Below are 9695 nucleotides of genomic sequence, written 5' to 3'. Positions count from 1 at the left end.
TAATCTTAGATTTGTCTTTAACTTACACATCCTATTTAAAATGAAAGCTGGCATGGTAGTTACATGTTTCCTGTATCTCCATATTCAGAATTTTGTTATCATTGGCTGTTCCTTTTAGGTTTCAAGATTTCCTCCAGTCCTTCTAAGCACCACAGGAAAGTAATCGCAAACCCAGAAAAAAGGGATTTAATTCTCAATCAAAGAGGTTTCAGTATAACCAAGTGAGTAACAAAAATGTTTGAAGTTTATGTCTTTGTTTTGAATTTTTTTGCAACTCATAATGATCCTGTTTTGTAACAAGAATAGCAACTAAGTTTTGATCAAGGTTGTTAAGTTAACTTTGTAATCACAACTGATAGCAGGATGAGAAAAATGGTAATGCACTATTATTGGTTTAAACCTTGAAATTACTCTGCATGTAGCACCTTTGTCTCTATCATCTCCCCATCTCTCACCCACCCAGCCTTGGCCCTGGTCCCATTTCTAGTGTTCTTGAGCTCTGCAGGACACATACATATATGTTGCATTTCCTCTGAAATTCAGGAACAAATTCAAAGAAATCAGTGGCGTTAACGCTTGTGTAGTGACAGCACAAGATGACCCCTCCCACCCTCTGCTATTCTTTACCCTGATCCTTCCCCGATTTGTTGGAATAACATTGGTACATCTGTTATTTGGCCAGCAGAGGGAAGCAGAAAGATATTTTAAAACCATACTGGTTTCCCAGCCTGCACTCTGACAGGTTTCTTTTCAAGTTCAGCCAACACTCACAGGTGCCAAGGGCCTCCTGGGCTTTCTGCATCCAGCTTTCAAGCTACTTCCTCAGCTGGTGGAAGGAGGATGCCCGTGGCCCCTGCTGACAGTCTCCTGTTGTCTGGTGACTACGTGGTAACCCCAGAACTCTGAAAATTAAGTATATTAAGAATTTCTGAAACTCTGTGTACCAAGTATGTAAAGTAGGTAAATTAAGGAAGTATTTGGCATCTTCCCTCTTTCTTCTTCTGCCTTTGGCATCTTCTCTTTCTTCTCCTTCCTTTGATCTCTTCCTCCTTGCTTGTCTCTCCCATCTCAGTGATATCAGGAGTGTATTATCTCAGGATTGAATAACAGCAATCAAGGACGTAAAGGACAAAAGATGAGGGAAAATGATCAAGGTAGAGAAGTTGCTTAAATACCTTCTGTAGGCGCCATCAGTCTGTCTGGTCAGCTTCCAGGAGTTCCAGATGACCTGATGCTAAATTCTGACTAAAAGAGAAGAGGCAGAGTCTTAAGGTAGCTTCACAAAGCACTCCCTTCCCTTTGAGAATTTCCTGCTTGAAGGGCAGAGCAGGCAGGGAGCCAAACCACAAGCTACACAAGGGCTTGGCTGATTCTTTCTTAAGCTTTATCCCTAGAAAAAAGTTACTGCACCAGGTAGGGGAGGGGAAGCATTAGATCCATTAACACTAGACCGTTTGGGGGCTGCTGACTTAGTTTCCTCCACCAAAAGCACTTGACTGTGTCCTCTTCAGTACAAGCCATTTTGGAGCACATTCCTTTAGCAGGGTAGTCAGGGATAAATGCCAGTACATGAAGTTTACCCACTTGTAATTTAGGCGATGTAAAGAGCTTATTTGCTTCTTACTACCTGACCTAGAATACCTAACAGGTGAGTTGACCCACTTTTGTAACTCTGCCAGTTTACCACTGTCTTCATGCATCCCTACGGGTACCAGAACACTGGAGTTCGTACGATATTTCTGATGGACTTACCTCGCAGCTCAGAGCCCCCTCATATTACCAGAATACGGTTCAAAGCATTCAAAGGGCACAGAGGTGTGCAGTCACTTCAGCAGGACGTACAGTTCCAAGGGTGTGTAGATGTCTAATCTCCAATTACTTTCAACAACACTGAGGTGATAATGGGCATGCCAAACCCAGAGCTGGATGCATGGATGGGAGAAGGGCTCTGTAGCTGTTTCCCTGACACGTGCTATCCTGGAAGGTGCTAATCAAGAACGTGCTGCCCGAGTAGTAACTCCCCTTTATGGGGCAGGGCTGAGCACGGGCCTCCATCCAAGCCTCAGCAGGCTGGTCAGCAGGAGCACCCAAGCCTGGGCAACACCAGGGAATGGAGCTTGCAGATGCAGTTTTTATCAGCTGCTTTGGAAAACTGCTGCAATTTTAATAGCCAGTTCTAGCAAATTGAACCAATCTTGCTTTCCTCAGCACAACCCTCTTGTCCATGGAGCACAGCGTGGAGAACCTCAAGCACATGGCAGGGCTCACATGGAGGCACAAGCTGAAGACCAGTGCAGTGCAGTGTCTGTTCTGCTTCTAGTTCTGGGGGTTGATAAAAATTAGCTAGCTCAGGATCCCCGCCTGCCCCATGTGGATGAGCCCTCAGACCACATCTTCAGAAATCTCCTCCTGTAAGTTTGGCCCCCCAGGAGTATCACACTGAAATGGGGCTAAACTGAAACCGCGTAAGTCAGAGCAGCTCAGCTGAAATTCCCAGAGTTGCATCAGCTGCCTCAGCTTTTGGTTTGTCCTGAAGCATTTTGTACAAAGAAAAATATGTGGAAGAGATTATTTGTGACCATCTGCTTTATAACCCAGTGGCATTTTTATGAGGAAGGCCAAATCTGCAAGGATTATGTGTGCAGATAATGAGAACTGGAGACCTGGGATCCGATTCCTTGCGGTGCTCTTCCAGTTTTAATGGAAGTGGCACATATTTGGGGTTTATTATTTTTAGCACTGTAGTAGCACTATTACACTTGTCCATGCATGTAGCAAGAAACAGCTCAGCTGCAGTGGAAAAACAGACTGGTGAAGTGATTTGCCCATGATCTCACTATAAATCAACAGCATCTTCTCCAGCAGAAAACGCTGCCTGCCCACTCCCTTCTATTCTTCCCTTTGGTCTACTCTTTTGCAAGACCAAACAGAGCGAGAGCTTCCATTCTCCTTCTTGACATTTCTGCTTCTTAAGGGCGAAGGAGTCATTCCAGGGTTGCTGCTGCTGTATAACCACCAGCACAGGTCCTGTCTGGATGGTGTTGTTAATCAATCATATACTCATCCTATGCAGGCTTCCATTTCCCCACTTTTAACCTGGCATCTTTCCTGCTCCTTGATCCTGCAAAAACCTCTATTCTTTTCTCCTTGTGACATTGCCTTGTTCTTCAGTCTCATGCATCCTATCCTCTTTCCCTTGTTGTTATGCACGCGCTATTTTTTGGGGGGCATCTGATCGCTGTCAGAATCCAACTCTGAAGTCATCAGAACAGGAACTAAGTCGCTTCCAGGCACTTCCAGAATATTTTCCATTGGTAAGTGGCAGACTAGACAATTAATGAAGTTCACATAATTGTAGGATGCCCTTAACAATTAGGAACTTCAGCTCTTTCCATCCTACATACTGGAATAATTTCACATTTGTGTTAGTACAAGGCTATTTCTTTCATCTTGTGTGGTCCCAGACCTTCCAAGTCCCACTTTTTTTTCCTGGGATTGGCAGAAGTAGGACATGCTACCAAGGGCATTTAGCACTTCATGGGACCACATCTGAAAAGCTGGAGGTATCATGTATGACACAGGCAGGTTTTGATTTATTTGGCTCTATAAATAGAATTCTGCCCAGTCCTCTTTTTGAAAAGTCCAAAAAGAGAGCAGAGTCAGGAAAGGTGTGGTGACAGCACATAATGCATTCTGCCCACATGCTGAATTAATTAGGTTCAACTCAGACGTTACAGGTGAGATTTTAGATTTGCTGTGGCTCCCAGTCTATACAAATTGCCATGTAGACAGCAGAGAAATTTGATCTTCCTCATACTCAGAAATACTCAGCTTTTCATGCAACAGGAGACTTCCATTAAAAGATTATAATTTTAAAACAATGAAGACATCTACCTCAATACACAATTACAATTAAAGCATAAAATTCGGAGCTGCAAGTGATGACTTGGAAAATGATACAGGAAATACAACAATACCATCATTTATGCTGCTGGGAGACCTTCAGCTGGAATGTTATGTTTAGTTCTGACCACCCTAACTCTAAAAAAAGGCTACAGCAGAAATAGACTCAATTTAGAAATAAGAGATATGATCATCAGAGTCCCAGTAAAGACTGAAAACACTGAAGATGTTTAGTTTAGAGAGAAGACAAATAAGATGGCTTGAAATGTATGTGCGATAAATAAGAAAAACTAGTGAGCTTCTCCCATATCATGTAAAACAGAAGGATATCAGCATAAACTTAAAACCCGATAAATTTAAACTTCAAAGTAGGAAGTAATTGTACAAACAATGTTCATTCTACATTTGTAAGCTGGATGGTAATTTACCATGAAAGCTGTTTGGAGTAACAGATATACAAATAAAAATCATAATTAATATTAGTTAATTTTTGGAACTCACAGCCATGAAGACCAATTGTAAGCAAGGTTTAAAAGTTGTTTAGATACATATGTTTTCAGCCCAAGCAAGATTTTAGCAAGGGAAACTCTAGCATGTTTCAACAACCCATTGCTGGGAAGACTGAGGAAATCCCCACTCCATCACCTGATCAATACTGTGTAAGTAGATTTGCAGAGGAGCACAAGGATGGGGGGGGGGGTCACAGCTAATGTATAATGTTTATGAAGAGATGTTTGATGTTCCAGAAAACACTGGAACTAGAGGTCTGTGCCGCCGTGGGCAGTTTGGCAGCAGTACCTAAAAGAAGGAGCGTGAAGCTAGGTCAGGTATTTCCACATGATCTGCTGTCTCGCTCTGACCGTGCTGCAGAGGAACCCCAAGCTGTCGTGAACCTTGAGCACACATCAGGCAGTAACTCTTCAATACCTTGGGAGGAACACACCCCTGACCCTGGGAGAGCAGCAACCCCTGTCCTTGCCACATCACTGGCTTTGATACTGAAAGACCCTGTAGCATCCCATGAGTTTCACCCCAGAAATCCAACCTGCGTTGGTTGGTTATAGGGAACATCTGCCAAGAAGCTCAAGGCAGGTGAATGTTACGTCTTTAACAGGTACTGGGTTTTGAGGTTCAACCTCAGAGCTGGGAATCAGCTCTGCATACGTACAACTGATGTAATTGCCTGTGCCCTTCCACTTGCCGTGGAGCTGTGCCAGTGTGTATCAGCTGAGGACCTAGCCTTCAGGTTCAGTTCCTGAACCTCCTGCTGATTCACCCTTGTGTAAGTCACTTAACTGTTCTGCACCTGATGCTCCCCACCCATGCCACGGTGACCAGGCTTCGCTGGGGTGTTGTAAGCTTTAGTCCAGGAGAATTTAAATGTTTTGAGATATGGAAGATATTAACAAAACACAAAATGTTATTAACAATTATCAGATAATTTATAATAATATACACACTGCTAATGGACTTTTCTGTCCTTTCAATGGTGTCTTGCTGTAGCTGTGATTACTTTTGGATTGTTTTGTTATTCTTTAGAGCGAGTTTTTGTCTTTTTCTGCACAGCATGTCTGCATTGCAGCCAGTTCCTGGTGAGCTGTCGCCTTTCAAACTGCACTTAATGCAGGATACATCCACTGTGTGGTGAGGCAGGGCACGTTGACTCGTTATAATATTTGATGACTTTGCATAGCTGTTTAAGACAGAATGAAGACGACATGATTTAATAAGCTTAATAAGCTGCCACTCATCAGCTGAGACATCTTAACTGGATTCATGCGTGTTCTTGAAGCAATTCATGCTTTTAGAGTAATTTGATACAGTTTAAACATCAGCAAAGGTGTTTTAAACAAACATGTCTTACCTCACAGTTTGGGTGTGCAAAGAGCACACATACAGAGTTACTGAGACTCGGCTGACATGGGGTAATCATGTTCGCTCACACAACCTATACACTAAGACTGTGAACTTTCTTATAATGACTCACTCCGACTGAGTATCTGCCCCAGCATGTTCTAAGTTGATTAAACTTGTTTGCAGGCCATAATTATTTTCTATATCATACTATAATGGATTCGCATCATATTATTTTTAACATTGTAAGAATTTGCTTCTGGGAACGGCCTTCTTGAATTAATCACTGACTCATGATTTACTGTAGGAGATAATATCTAACCTACAAGAAGCAGAACAGGAAACTATCTATTTAAAAGATGGCAGTGTTTGATAATTTATGACTATAGACAAAGAGACATCTAGAAGAAAAAGGCGGACAGATCCTGCAGTCTTTACGTGGTCACTGCTCTCTGGCAAAAAGGAACTTTTGTCTAGTAACTGAAGGATCTGCTTTTGAGGCAGTGACAGCAGAAAGTTGACAAATATTGGAGAAAAAATGAGTGAGAAACAAGAAAACAGTGTCCCAAGCTGCCCTCAAAACCATCTTCAGCTCTAGGACAAAACCCTATATTAAAATAAAGCCAGTTAAACATCATGACTGTTGTAGGCATTTCACCAGCTTACTAGAGGAAACACAAGAAAAAAACAGGGAAAAAGCATCAGTCTTTTTGTGTTTGAATCTTTAATGCAGGTGTCTTCTTGCTACCTCCCCACTCTTGTGCTTGAACCGGACTCTTCCACTTACATCATTGAATTAGCCTTGACCATTAGATGTTTTCTCTAACTATAGTCCAATTAGAAAAAAGTCAATTAATTCATCAGCCAACAATAAAAGGCTTTAAATCCCAGAGCATGTTCCAGGAGTTAAGCCTTCATGCTGGGAATCTGAAGAATCTTTCCTTTCTCCCACTTCACCAGTGATCTATTCTGTGATTCTGGGTACCTCATACAACCTTTGACCCCATCGGTTTTTTGACTCTGTAAGAGAGCAATTCTCACTTTGAGCGTGAGGCTTAGGAGCTGTGGATGAAATGTGTTTCAACGTACATTTTGTAGAAGAGCTGCAGTGTGCACCAGGGCAGTGACTGCAGCAGGTGGCTGAGTGCTCCAGAAGAGCAGCATGACCTGCTCCCCCAGGGACTTTTGGCACCTCTGTCCAAGTTAATTAGCTCGGGGACCGCTGGCAGCATAACAACAGTGCTGCACTGAGCTTGGTGCAAGCTGCAGGAGGGCACAAACACTCCAGGACTTACCTGCAGGCTTGAACAAACCGAAATACATCTTCAAGTCATCCTTAGCTCAAAGGCATCAGCCCACCCCGCAGTCCCAGCAGCGACAGCCACAGGGACATCTCCTTTTCTCCGTAACGCTTTCCAGGGGCGGCCACAGATGCCCCTTTGGTGTCTTGGCAGCACCACCTCAAATTCTGTGCTCAGTTGGTGACTTAAACAAAACCAGACACTTAAGAGCTGACGTCGGAGGAGTCTGGAGACGGCACTTAAACACACAAACCCACATTTTCTGCAAGAGTTTCAGGTCCTCAGCATCTGTGTAAATGCAACCTTTACATGCTGGGCAGTCACAAAGAGACCTACCTACAATTGGTAAGCACTCACAGATTTTGGGCCTAATACTGCCTACAGCTGCATCATTAGAATCACTCACAATGGAGACAACTGGATTTTAAATGTGGATTTTCCTTTGTTGGTAATTACCCACAGGTAAAGTCAATTCAAAGGCATCCACAAGCCCTTTTTCCTTCTCTGAAACAGACCTCTATGGATTTCTGCAAGCAAAGCAACAACATTTCTGGCAGACAGTGTTTATATCCAAAACCACAAAAGGATTAAATTTAGAAGAATTTGGAAAATGGCCTTCTCCATGTATGTGAGCCTTGAGCTGGGAGGAAAGATGTTGCTGGTGATTTTGGTTCTGATCCTCCAGGGTGCAGAGCACCATCACACACAAATTCAGGTCACTCAGAGCTTCTTAAGGTGGGACACCAGTGAGCCTCCCTTCCAAGAGCTCTGGGTAAGTCCCTTTGAAGCTCTGCTGAGACAACCATCCAGAAACCATCCCGACAGTTTTGAGTAGCCGTAAGGAATCACTAGAACACCCCACAACTCGGTGGAGATGCCAGAGGCTTCAGGAGAAGCCACATTAGTGCATAATGTACCAAGCTCCACAGTACTCTAGCTGCAAAAGAAGTCTACTCCTGGCCCATTGCCTGGTGAGGTTTGAGACCTGGAGTGCGAGGACACGTAGCTTTGTAGCTTATTTTACAAGTTATACCATGTGTGAGTTCTCCTCCTGTTTGTCTGATTCTTTAAGATGGCTAACATCTCCGTTCCTATGCTCAGGACACAGTTTAGTATTGCCTTATCAGTGTCCCTCGAAATAAGCTCTGCCCAGGACAGCACTTTTTAAATCCAGAAGTGATTTCCCCACACAGTCCTGTTATACCGGTTCTTTTTCCTTCTATTACATTCACTGACTGATGCACTCTCCTTCCTCAGAGTCACTGTTGCGGCCTTGTTTGGTATTTACATCCCTTTCCTGTTTGTCTTGTAGGTCACTACAACATCAACGATTCCCTCCTCAAGGTGTCTCCCAAGGGTATAACATCTTGCTTCGAGTCAAAGACCTCCGGCCTAACAAGGATGTACAGATTTATTCCAGAGCCTGCAACCTACCAGCCACATAAACCTACCAAGGAAGCAAAGAAAACTCCTTTCAGGTAAGTCCAGCCTGGAAAACACGACACTTTCATGGGACAAATGACAATATGTCAGACAGTGATCTACCGCCTGGTCCAATGGGGCCAGTTATTGCCACAGGTTTAGAGGAACTGGCCCAGAGGTGGAAGTGTTACAGTGCGCTGCCTTGAAGGGGAGTGTGGGTTGATAACACCCTGCAGCAGTGTATCAGAGGTACCTTTATCAGATGATCTCTCAGACATTTACAAACAGTAATTAAATACTGCACCACCCTTATGATGTAGGGTAATTTCTTATCCCCATTGTACAGAGCAAGAAGCCAGAGCACACATGACCTGGAAAAAGATCCTTCAAATCCCAGGCAGAGGCTTTAAGCGTTAGGCTGTGTTCCTTTTGTGTTGCCAGTGCCTAAACTCACCCCCAGAGGAACACACTGGGCACAAAGAGTCAAATCTGGGAACCACAGGGCAGGAATGGGAAGGGATCATGGAATCACAGGGTGGTTTATGTTGGAAGGAACCTTAAAGATGGCCTAGTCCCAACCCCCCTGCCACGGGCAGGGCCACCTTCCACTAGCCCAGGTTGCCCAAAGCCCCGTCCAACCTGGCCTTGAACCCTTCCAGGGAGGGGGCAGCCACAGCTTCTCTGGGCAACCTGTGCCAGGGCCTCACCACCCTCACAGGGAAGAATTTCTTCCTTCTATCTAATCTAAATCTCCCCTCTTACAGTTTAAACCTGTTACCCCTCATCCTACCCCTACACCCCCTGATCAAGGGTCCCTCCCCCCTTTCCTGTAGCCCCTTTAAGTCCTGGGAGGCCACTCTAAGGTCTCCCCGGAGCCTTCTCTTCTCCAGCTGAACCCCCCCCAATGCTCTCAGCCTGTCCTCACAGGGGGGTGCTCCAGCCCCGCAACCATCCTCATGGCCTCTTCTGGCCCCGCTCGTGGCTGCACAACATCTCAAGGAGCCTGATGGGTAAAACACGGGCATTTCCTCAGCCCCTGCTAAGGCTGGGAATTAGAGCTGGAGAGAGGCCTGTAAAAGTCTCAAGTAATTCCTTCAAGCCAGAACCACCATTCCCTTGTATTCCATCCTACCACTTGTTTCAAAGAGATTAAAAGGCATGAAAGGAAACTCCCTTCTCCCAAGCCCTCCTCCCCCTTGGTATCCTTATAAGACA

This window comes from Strix aluco, chromosome 26, assembly GCF_031877795.1.
Source record: "Strix aluco isolate bStrAlu1 chromosome 26, bStrAlu1.hap1, whole genome shotgun sequence".
NCBI lineage: Eukaryota > Metazoa > Chordata > Aves > Strigiformes > Strigidae > Strix > Strix aluco.
This window is presented reverse-complemented; position numbering follows the sequence as displayed.